Here is a 12,474-nt window from a genome sequence, read left to right as displayed (position 1 = left end):
CGGTGAAAATCCGATGAAGCTCTGCACACATGTATTGGGCAGTCCCTCTAATATGCCGGTCGATTGCGTCACGTCGCTCTTTTCAATTCTGAACGCACAGTGAGCACGTAAAGATGCCTAGAGCAATAGTGTCTCCCGCCAAGTGAGAGATTTCCCCCGACGTCTTGCTCCCCACACGACATCACTGTTACGTGTTTCCCTCTGCGTGACAGTTCTCGGACGCACTCTGCAGAAGCAATGAAGGCGCCCCTATGGGAAGTGTTTGATCTGTCACACAATACAGCCCGTAACTTGCCCCACCTCAGTTTCACCCCTGCCCACATGAACTGCTGGCTAGGAAGACGACATTTTAGCGCAGACAACGAGCTGCAGACCAGTGCAGACAATTGGCGGAGAGCACAGGCGGCTGCCTTCTGTGACGAAGCTACTGGAAACTTGGTACAATGATACGAGAAATGTCTACATACAAAATGAAACATTCTCGATTTTCACATTGGTTTCCATTTCGAGACTGATTGCACCTTACTTACCGAACAGCCCTCGTACATGGCCAGTGTTAGGCCAAGGCGGTACTAAAGCTAGTGGGAAATAAGTCTCAGCACGGAATTATTTTGGTGAACCTGAGGCCTGCTAAAGGTGCGCCATTTTGAGAGTGTTTCCGACACGAAATGCTCAACAGCTGGACTTTCAGGTTAAGTATGTACGCAGGTAGTAAGGGCAAGTCAAAGTTTAAACGTATTACTTGTACACATCAAAGAAGTGGTGCTAGGCAGGTGTTAAAGGGAAGCCTGTGAGAACAGCGGCGCACTGTGCACAGGAAATCATAATTATAGTGGCTGGCAGTCAGAATATTAAACCGTTTCACTCAACCGTTAGGATTTATTCTGGAGTATTTGACTGAACTAAACTTTATCGCAAGTTCCCAATCCTTAGCTTAACAGACTATTCTTTCAAAAGGTTTTCTGTGAGAATATCGCTACGTCTGGTGTGTTTGGCTTTCGAAAGAGCGGAGGACTAAAAACAAGCTCCGTGTAAGAAGTGTGGGCGGTACTGCACAGACACTTAAAACGACGTGACATTTATAATAAAGACACACACACAACGTTTTGTACTTCCGTGAACAAATGAAGACCGCCCTCAAAGAAGATAGGTAGTATATGACGTTTTTGGCGAAGTTGAGTTTTCATCGGAGTGAAGCGGAAAATCAGATGACAAATGCTACCATGCTATAGTTTTTCCTGTTTAAAGTTTAACTGTTTATAATTATAAAGCAGACCATTGCGGAAGAACGTTGTATTTCAGTGAAAATGGTAGATTTAAGATTCACTTCTGACTACATTGTACCGTTAAATAAAAGCATAGAAAGAAAGCTGTATATGTCAGATTGGAAGCACAATGATAAGAAAAGTAGGAGGAACAGTGAAAAATCACACATTTCTAAATCTGTTACAGACGTACCTGATAAAACTACGTTAAAAGTGGTACGTACAAGAAAATTATACACTCCTGGAAATTGAAATAAGAACACCGTGAATTCATTGTCCCAGGAAGGGGAAACTTTATTGACACATTCCTGGGGTCAGATACATCACATGATCACACTGACAGAACCACAGGCACATAGACACAGGCAACAGAGCATGCACAATGTCGGCACTAGTACAGTGTATATCCACCTTTCGCAGCAATGCAGGCTGCTATTCTCCCATGGAGAGGTTCGTAGAGATGCTGGATGTAGTCCTGTGGAACGGCTTGCCATGCCATTTCCACCTGGCGCCTCAGTTGGACCAGCGTTCGTGCTGGACGTGCAGACTGCGTGAGACGACGCTTCATCCAGTCCCAAACATGCTCAATGGGGGACAGATCCGGAGATCTTGCTGGCCAGGGTAGTTGACTTACACCTTCTAGAGCACGTTGGGTGGCACGGGATACATGCGGACGTGCATTGTCCTGTTGGAACAGCAAGTTCCCTTGCCGGTCTAGGAACGGTAGAACGATGGGTTCGATGACGGTTTGGATGTACCGTGCACTATTCAGTGTCCCCTAGACGATCACCAGTGGTGTACGGCCAGTGTAGGAGATCGCTCCCCACACCATGATGCCGGGTGTTGGCCCTGTGTGCCTCGGTCGTATGCAGTCCTGATTGTGGCGCTCTCACCTGCACGGCGCCAAACACGCATACGACCATTATTGGCACCAAGGCAGAAGCGACTCTCATCGTTGAAGACGACACGTCTCCATTCGTCCCTCCATTCACGCCTGTCGCGACACCACTGGAGGCGGGCTGCACGATGTTGGGGCGTGAGCGGAAGACGGCCTAACGGTATGCGGGACCGTAGCCCAGCTTCATGGAGACGGTTGCGAATGGTCCTCGCCGATACACCAGGAGCAACAGTGTCCCTAATTTGCTGGGAAGTGGCGGTGCGGTCCCCTACGGCACTGCGTAGGATCCTACGGTCTTGGCGTGCATCCGTGCGTCGCTGCGGTCCGGTCCCAGGTCGACGGGCACGTGCACCTTCTGCCGACCACTGGCGACAACATCGATGTACTGTGGAGACCTCACGCCCCACGTGTTGAGCAATTCGGCGGTACGTCCACCCGGCCTCCCGCATGCCCACTATACGCCCTCGCTCAAAGTCCGTCAACTGCACATACGGATCACGTCCACGCTGTCGCGGCATGCTACCAGTGTTAAAGACTGCGATGGAGCTCCGTATGCCACGGCAAACTGGCTGACACTGACGGCGGCGGTGCACAAATGCTGCGCAGCTAGCGCCATTCGACGGCCAACACCGCGGTTCCTGGTGTGTCCGCTGTGCCGTGCGTGTGATCATTGCTTGTACAGCCCTCTCGCAGTGTCCGGAGCAAGTATGGTGGGTCTGACACACCGGTGTCAATGTGTTCTTTTTTCCATTTCCAGGAGTGTATATTCCAGAATGAGATTTTCACTCTGCAGCGGAGTTTGCGCTGATATGAAACTTCCTGGCAGATTAAAACTGTGTGCCGGGCCGAGAATCGAACTCGGGCAGGTGCTCCCGAGTTCGAGTCTCGGCCCGGCACACAGTTTTAATCTGCCAGGAAGTTTCAAATTATACATTATTATAAGACAAAAATTGTACAGTGGAATAATTTATTTGGTTTGGGCAAAGCAACAACTGGAGGATGATACTTTTGTACAACTACCTTCTTTTGATAAGGTACTTTACGAAAGTCGAGCATACATTAGTTTCGGGACATAGCTTTCTGTTTTGCGACCGTAGTTATGCATTAATATGAAATAAAGAGCAGTAGATGTCATGATTACCTATGAATGGAAGTACGTAACACCTGAAGCGTGTGTAAATACACCTTTCATTATCAAGCAAATCAGCCGGAATGACTTTGCTGCTGTCAATGCCGTTTTAGAAATTATGAACTCTGACCCATAATTGAAAATTACTAGTTACATGATCGAACATCAGTGCAAATGCAATGTATCTGCGTCATAGTCATAATGTCATTCAATCTAGGGTACGTCATACTCTGCTAAAAACAAGAAAAATCAACACCAAGTTAACATCCCTATGCCTGTTATGACGTTTCCTTTCTGCTATCGGCAGAGAAAATAAGCGACTTTTTGGATATGTTTAAATGCCCTAACGTACCAGTCAGGAAATTTTATGTGAACTTACATTCTGAGTGAACAGTTCAATTTTTTTCCCCTCTGTTTAATTTTTTCTGTTATTGTTTCTTGTCGTACATAGAGAAAACCTTTTTTAGTTTAGGGTTATTTAACTGAATAAATACATTGTCTTCTATGGATTGGAAGTAACAGCCAACCCCTGGCGAAATGCAGGTTTATCAAACCTCGATCATGGTTCTGGCAGTTTTGAAACTGTCTGCTTTAGGAGGTATTGTACGCAGAATCACATTATCTGTGTCCAGTGTGGACACATGGGCGTCATCCACTTAACCACCGTTTGAAATACACGATTCAAAAGTAGCGCCCCTACAGTGCTGTTACGCGGCTGTACCACCTGTGACACTGAGCCCTCAGCACCACCAGATATTTTTATATTTTTGTCCTCGACTACACGGCTCAAAACGAATTTTTTCACACTGGCCACCTGCCTAAAGTTTTAAAACAAAGTAATGGTGAGTTTGGACCGAGAATTCGAGGACCTCTTTTTGAAGCCCCGAAAGTCTATGACTGCATCAAAATGTGGCAAGCAAACGTCTGACCAGTCGAAAGATATTTGAAAGCTAATTTCTTTTCAAGAGAGAGAGAAACATCTGCGATGTTGTTAGATTCTCGCGGCGACCAGTGTTGTAGAACCGCCTAGAGCCCCGTGTTACCCGTTCAGTTTGCAGTGGGCGCTACCAGCCGTTGACGTGCGCTGCTGTTGGTTGTTTCGGATGACGCACGAACGCTGTAACTGCGCTCAGTCAAAATATAACACGGTTCGTGAACTGTGTTTGGTATATGTGGAGCAAACAAAACAAATATACATTCTGTTAATACATTCGTGTACAGAAAAACAATCGATACGGAGAATAATAATATGAAACAGTTGTTTTACGGTCGAACAATGCAACTGCGTCTGCGTCTGGGAGACAACGGTACATTCGGCATTAATACATTCATCTACAGGAAAACGTAGGAAATTAAAAAAAAAAACTGTCATGTTAAGATCCAATAACTGAAGCGAACGCGTAATACATTTGTGATATTAACATATTCTTCACAGAGAACCGTGAGAAATTAAAAAAAAAGTGTTTTTTTAAGATCTAATAACTTGAGATGGGTGTGCATCAGATAAAAATATATTCGCTGTTAATACATTATTCTACAGGAAAGTATAATAAAGGAAAACGAAACAGAAATTTTTGTGTACGATCTAATAACTAACAAACAGAAATCCCAACTGGGAGGGGTCGACTTTTTGAAACCATATATACGGTGCTGTAGTTTAGGGTCCCAGGTATCGCATCCTGGAGCGATCCACCCTAGTGTGCCCTCGGAAAAGAATTAAAAAAAAGTTTCGGAATTTCGCGTGAGAATCTATACCATTAAAATAGCGAGTAACTACTGTCAGGTGAAGTAATGCAGTCGACAACACATCTGCTACCTGTGCAAGAGTTCTGGGTTCAAATCTTTTTGGTGCTGTAACACTTTTGCTTTCAAACCTTTATCGAAATGACTTTCATCACTACATTATTAAATCTTGTAGCGAGAAATACATTTCTGACCTCAATGCACAACCAATAGCTACAGATTACTCTATTTTGTTTTTAATCAATACATCAGCGTTTTCAAACGTTTAAATATTATTATGGGAAAATTAAAATGATTAAAATCGCATACACGATTACAAATGAAGAAAGAAAGACAGGAACAATAAATGTGGCCTAGTGAAATAAGTTTTTTGAACAACCTTTAATCCGTATATGAGGACTGACTAGCTCTTCTGCACACAATTCTGCCTTATCTGCTGACTCGGTAGAGCTAGTGCTGAGAAGTTCGAAGCAGCTGCCCCTGTGGAGTCTGAATCTGCCTCGTCCCACCTATCCTCAGTACCACGATACGAAATTTCACTGTCACTGTCTGGCTGACGTTGAATAATGACGCTCTCTATAATTTCGTCCACCAGCGCGCCTCTGCGCCACTTTATCACGCGCCTTTTTCCATCCGTCTTTCGTAATGCTCTGTATTGCAGCAGTAGTCATTTGTTTAAGTTTCGAAGGGCAACGCTGCTGACGTTGTTCGACGAAACTCTCTGTTTTATTAAATTCCAGATAGGTTCGATAGGGTGGAAGGCGTAACACGGTGAGTCATTGCCCATATTCTTTTAGTACTCTAACTGGTTCGGGTTTGTAACGATTCACAAATTCCAAGAACTCGTTACTTCTTGAATCCGCACCGAATCGGAACTTTGTGCTTAGTCAGCCACGACCGTGTGTCTGCTTTACGAGGAGTTGTGTTGGGCTCTTTAGTTTCGTGAACACAGTGCCGGGGTGCGCTGTCTAACACCACAACAACTTTGTACTTCCACCTGGACAGAGCGAGGTGGCGCACTCGTCAGCCCACTGGACTCGCATTCGGGAGGACGACGGTTCAAACCCGCCCCGCGTGCTACTATCCTTATTCAGGTTTTCCGTGATTCCCCTAAATCGCTTCCTTCGGTTCCTTTGAAAGGGCACGGCCGACTTCCCTCCCCATCCTTCCCTAATCCGATGGGATGACCTGACTGTTTGGTCCCCTCCCCAAAATTGACCAACCAACCAACTTCCACCCGGAATATTTAGTATTAGGCGCTCTTTCAACCATTTCATATGAATTTCACTGTTCATTTCGTTGTCATAATCTTCCGATGCTGATGACTGTCGAAGCAGAGAGGATATAAAATGTAGACTGGCAATGGCAAGGAAAGCGTTTCTGAAGAAGAGAAATTTGTTAACATCGAGTATAGATTTAAGTGTCAGGAAGTCGTTTCTGATAGTATTTGTATGGAGTGTGGCCATGTATGGAATTGGAACGTGGACGATAAATAGTTTGGACAAGAAGAGAATAGAAGCTTTCGAAGTGTGGTGGTACAGAAGAATGCTGAAGATTAGATGGGTAGATCAGATAACTAATGAGGAGGTATTGAATAGAATTGGGGAGAAGAGGAGCTTGTGGCACAACTTTACTAGTAGAAGGGATCAGTTGGTGGGACATGTTCTGAGACTTCGAGGGATCACCGATTTAGTATTGGAGGGCAGCGTGGAGGGTAAAAATCGTAGAGGGAGACCAAGAGATGAATAGACTAAGCAGATTCAGAAGCATGTAGGCTGCAGTAGGTACTGGAAGATAAAGAAGCTTGCACAGGATAGAGTAGCATGGAGAACTGCATCAAACCAGTCTCAGGACCACAACAACAACAATCTTCCGATGCTGATATCGAGTCACAGATGAGCTTTGCACCCTCAATGAACCCCGTTTCTCCTCCCGCATGAGTCACTATTGTTCTCTGTCCAGGACTTTCATTTTTCCACACACCTGATACGTCACTATGCTGACAACCTTTACTGAGAGGATCGTCTGCGCACCCGGGGTTCATTAGTAGACACGACGAGGTACTTAGCACCTTTCTCGTTTTCTCTCAAAGTTCTACGAAAGTGTGCATGCCATGCTACAATGTTCTCCCTCTCAATCAGAAATCTTCGTCTACGTTTACATTTTTTTTTAAACGAAAAAACCCCATATCGTTCAAAATCTTCCACGGAGTGGTTCGTATCCCGGTGAAATTAATGTCCGTATTCGTTTTCACCCAATTGTAAAGCTTTCGTGGAGTGGGTACTTCTCTTTTAACGTCGTAGTATTCTAAGAGCTTTCTTTTCACTAAACACTTATCAAAGTCGCCGAGACACTGTTTCCTTCCTTGGTGTCACAATTTTCCGGCCTCTCCGTCCGGCTCTCTTAACGTCGTTCACAACATTACGACTGTCCTCACACACTCTCACCTACTGCGACTGCTGCTCTCTACACACCTCTGTCTAACGGTATTAGCAAACCTTTCCGGTTTCCTTCTCGACAGAACTGAACTACGCTATCAATTAAGACTTTTCGATCTGAGTGTTCCCTTCGATGACGCATATTTACGCGATCACTGTCCATTTCAGCATACGCAAAGAACACACAGCAGCAGTAACGCACTATGGAAATAGCGTGACTGTACACCGGCGAGCCACGTGTGTCACTCGTGTGCCGTCGAGTGCTGTCGGAGGCCTCCGGCCCCTTCAGTATGTAAACATAGCTTCGTTCCACGTTCGGGCGTCGACAATTGTAAAATGAACAGGTAATACTCGGGGGCGAGGAACCTGTTCACCTGGTGCTCACAGAGGGCTCGACGTCGCAGCTACACCCATGCGGCGTGTACAGCTTTCCAAGTTGAAAGAACTCTGTGAGAACACTTTCAGATCTAGTTCTGTTCAATGGTTATGACGTCAATCGCCACTTGACAGACAATATAATCACGCAGCAGTCGCTAGCCCATAATCAATTCTCTTTGCCAGGGCTCACCAATGAACTGAAATATATTAAAAAACTAGAAACCCGCCTCGATTGCAAAAAAGCACCTAGTGTTAACCTAGGTTTCGGCGTAGATAACTACACCTTCTTCAGTTTATGGCGGGTCATGGCCCATCGAACATAGGCCGGTATGAGGTGGAGCGTACACCATTAAGTTAAGTAGTGGTTTTGACTTTGTACATATCTACTGTTTGTGTTTTCCTTTTTTTCGTTTATAAATGTATAGCTATGGTGTTCTTCTAATCATTGACAAAGGTCTTCTTAGGCACTTGTGGGTTTTATTGTTCTGAAGAAGGTTCAGTTATCTACGCTGAAACCTAGGTTAACACTAGGCGCTTTTTTGCAATCGAGGCGGGTTTCTAGTTTTTTAATATACACTCCTGGAAATTGAAATAAGAACACCGTGAATTCATTGTCCCAGGAAGGGGAAACTTTATTGACACATTCCTGGGGTCAGATACATCACATGATCACACTGACAAAACCACAGGCACATAGACACAGGCAACAGAGCATGCACAATGTCGGCACTAGTACAGTGTATATCCACCTTTCGCAGCAATGCAGGCTGCCATTCTCCCATGGAGACGATCGTAGAGATGCTGGATGTAGTCCTGTGGAACGGCTTGCCATGCCATTTCCACCTGGCGCCTCAGTTGGACCAGCGTTCGTGCTGGACGTGCAGACCGCGTGAGACGACGCTTCATCTAGTCCCAAACATGCTCAATGGGGGACAGATCCGGAGATCTTGCTGGCCAGGGTAGTTGACTTACACCTTCTAGAGCACATTGGGTGGCACGGGATACATGCGGACGTGCATTGTCCTGTTGGAACAGCAAGTTCCCTTGCCGGTCTAGGAATGGTAGAACGATGGGTTCGATGACGGTTTGGATGTACCGTGCACTAGTCAGTGTCCCCTCGACGATCACCAGTGGTGTACGGCCAGTGTAGGAGATCGCTCCCCACACCATGATGCCGGGTGTTGGCCCTGTGTACCTCGGTCGTATGCAGTCCTGATTGTGGCGCTCACCTGCACGGCGCCAAACACGCATACGACCATCATTGGCACCAAGGCAGAAGCGACTCTCATCGCTGAAGACGACACGTGTCCATTCGTCCCTCCATTCACGCCTGTCGCGACACCACTGGAGGCGGGCTGCACGATGTTGGGGCGTGAGCGGAAGACGGCCTAACGGTATGCGGGACCGTAGCCCAGCTTCATGGAGACGGTTGCGAATGGTCCTCGCCGATACCCCAGGAGCAACAGTGTCCCTAATTTGCTGGGAAGTGGCGGTGCGGTCCCCTACGGCACTGCGTAGGATCCTACGGTCTTGGCGTGCATCCGTGCGTCGCTGCGGTCCGGTCCCAGGTCGACGGGCACGTGCACCTTCCGCCGACCACTGGCGACAACATCGATGTACTGTGGAGACCTCACGCCCCACGTGTTGAGCAGTACGTCCACCCGGCCTCCCGCATGCCCACTATACGCCCTCGCTCAAAGTCCGTCAACTGCACATACGGTTCACGTCCACGCTGTCGCGGCATGCTACCAGTGTTAAAGACTGCGATGGAGCTCCATATGCCACGGCAAACTGGCTGACACTGACGGCGGCGGTGCACAAATGCTGCGCAGCTAGCGCCATTCGACGGCCAACACCGCGGTTCCTGGTGTGTCCGCTGTGCCGTGCGTGTGATCATTGCTTGTACAGCCCTCTCGCAGTGTCCGGAGCAAGTATGGTGGGTCTGACACACCGGTGTCAATGTGTTCTTTTTTCCATTTCCAGGAGTGTATTAACCAACGATTGCTGACGCGCTGCGATGTTGAAGGTTCTTGAACTGAAATATGCCCGATACAAATTTGGATATTTAGAGGATCACCCGTGACAATTTGAAATCCTGCTGAATTCTATTTTATATTGTATTCTACATCGTGTATATTATTTGAACAAATTTCGTTCGTTTTATGTGGGTATTGTAAAAAATCGTTGTCTTTCAAGCTTTTATTTACAGATTATTATTATTGCAATTATTTTATATCATAATAATGAATTACTTACTATTCTCAATCAAAAAAATACATGGATGTGAAACGGTAAAAAAACATGAGTGTAAAACGTAAAATAACAATTTAAAACTCCAAACAAGTGTACGCAAAATAAATGATTAGTACCGTAACGAATGTTTATATACACTCCTGCAAATGGAAAAAAGAACACATTGACACCGGTGTGTCAGACCCACCATACTTGCTCCGGACACTGCGAGAGGGCTGTACAAGCAATGATCACACGCACGGCACAGCGGACACACCAGGAACCGCGGTGTTGGCCGTCGAATGGCGCTAGCTGCGCAGCATTTGTGCGCCGCCGCCGTCAGTGTCAGCCAGTTTGCCGTGGCATACGGAGTTCCATCGCAGTCTTTAACACTGGTAGCATGCCGCGACAGCGTGGACGTGAACCGTATGTGCAGTTGACGGACTTTGAGCGAGGGCGTATAGTGGGCATGCGGGAGGCCGGGTGGACGTACCGCCGAATTGCTCAACACGTGGGGCGTGAGGTCTCCACAGTACATCGATGTTGTCGCCAGTGGTCGGCGGAAGGTGCACGTGCCCGTCGACCTGGGACCGGACCGCAGCGACGCACGGATGCACGCCAAGACCGTAAGATCCTACGCAGTGCCGTAGGGGACCGCACCGCCACTTCCCAGCAAATTAGGGACACTGTTGCTCCTGGAGTATCGGCGAGGACCATTCGCAACCGTCTCCATGAAGCTGGGCTACGGTCCCGCACACCGTTAGGCCGTCTTCCGCTCACGCCCCAACATCGTGCAGCCCGCCTCCAGTGGTGTCGCGACAGGCGTGAATGGAGGGACGAATGGACACGTGTCGTCTTCAGCGATGAGAGTCGCTTCTGCCTTGGTGCCAATGATGGTCGTATGCGTGTTTGGCGCCGTGCAGGTGAGCGCCACAATCAGGACTGCATACGACCGAAGCACACAGGGCCAACACCCGGCATCATGGTGTGGGGAGCGATCTCCTACACTGGCCGTACACCACTGGTGATCGTCTAGGGGACACTGAATAGTGCACGGTACATCCAAACCGTCATCGAACCCATCGTTCTACCATTCCTAGACCGGCAAGGGAACTTCCAACAGGACAATGCACGTCCGCATGTATCCCGTGCCACCCAACGTGCTCTAGAAGGTGTAAGTCAACTACCCTGGCCAGCAAGATCTCCGGATCTGTCCCCCATTGAGCATGTTTGGGACTGGATGAAGCGTCGTCTCACGCGGTCTGCACGTCCAGCACTAACGCTGGTCCAACTGAGGCGCCAGGTGGAAATGGCATGGCAAGCCGTTCCACAGGACTACATCCAGCATCTCTACGAACCTCTCCATGGGAGAATAGCAGCCTGCATTGCTGCGAAAGGTGGATATACACTGTACTAGTGCCGACATTGTGCATGCTCTGTTGCCTGTGTCTATGTGCCTGTGGTTTTGTCAGTGTGATCATGTGATGTATCTGACCCCAGGAATGTGTCAATAAAGTTTCCCCTTCCTGGGACAATGAGTTCACGGTGTTCTTATTTCAATTTCCAGGAGTGTATTTTAATTAGGTATCTTGAAAATACTCCAACAGCACATTGTGTACAGTTCATTTTCCAAAAACTGTATCCCAGAATCCAAATTTACTACACAGGGGTGCACGGGTCTTTCTTTACTTTATGTGTTAACACAAGTTTTCATTTTTCAAAATTAATTAATGGTGGTGGACTATTTTGTAGAAATTCTAATTATTACAGAAGCTACCAGAATGAGATTTTCACTCTGCAGCGGAGTGTGCGTTGATGTGAAACTTTCTCGCAGATTAAAACTGTGCGCCCGACCGAGACTCGAACTCGGGACCTTTGCCTTTCACGGGCAAGTGCTCTACCAACTGAGCTACCGAAGCACGACTCACGCGCTTTCCTCACAGCTTTACTTCTGCCAGTACCTCGTCTCCTACCTTCCAAACTTTACAGAAGCTCTCCTGCGAACTTTGCAGAACCAGCACTCTTGAAAGAAAGGATACTGCAGCCACAGCCTGGGGGATGTTTCCAGAATGAGATTTTCTCGGTCGGGCACACTGTTTTAATCTGCCAGAAAGTTTCATATCAGCGCACACTCCGCTGCAGAGTGAAAATCTCATTCTGGAAACATCCCGCAGGCTGTGGCTAAGCCATGTCTCCACAATATCCTTTCTTTCAGGAGTGCTGGTTCTGCAAGTTTCGCAGGAGAGCTTCTGTAAAGTTTGGAAGGTAGGAGACGAGGTACTGGCAGAAGTAAAGCTGTGAGTACCGGGCGTCAGTCGTGCTTCGGTAGCTCAGATGGTAGAGCACTTGCCCACGAAAGGCAAAGGTCCCGAGTTCGAGTCTCGCCGGGCA

The 12,474-nt window shown here is 47.4% G+C and overlaps 1 non-coding gene across 1 annotated transcript; it reads right to left on the bottom strand.

Moving 5' to 3' along the window:
- Positions 1–11,927: 11,927 nt before the first annotated feature.
- Trnas-uga lies at positions 11,928–12,002 on the bottom strand. Its single transcript has one exon. It is a non-coding gene; the product is annotated as a tRNA-Ser (tRNA).
- Positions 12,003–12,474: the final 472 nt, after the last annotated feature.

This window comes from Schistocerca americana, chromosome 9 (genome assembly GCF_021461395.2).
Source record: "Schistocerca americana isolate TAMUIC-IGC-003095 chromosome 9, iqSchAmer2.1, whole genome shotgun sequence".
Lineage (NCBI taxonomy): Eukaryota > Metazoa > Arthropoda > Insecta > Orthoptera > Acrididae > Schistocerca > Schistocerca americana.
Note: the sequence above shows the minus strand (reverse complement) of the source record. Positions and strands in the feature narration are given on the sequence as shown.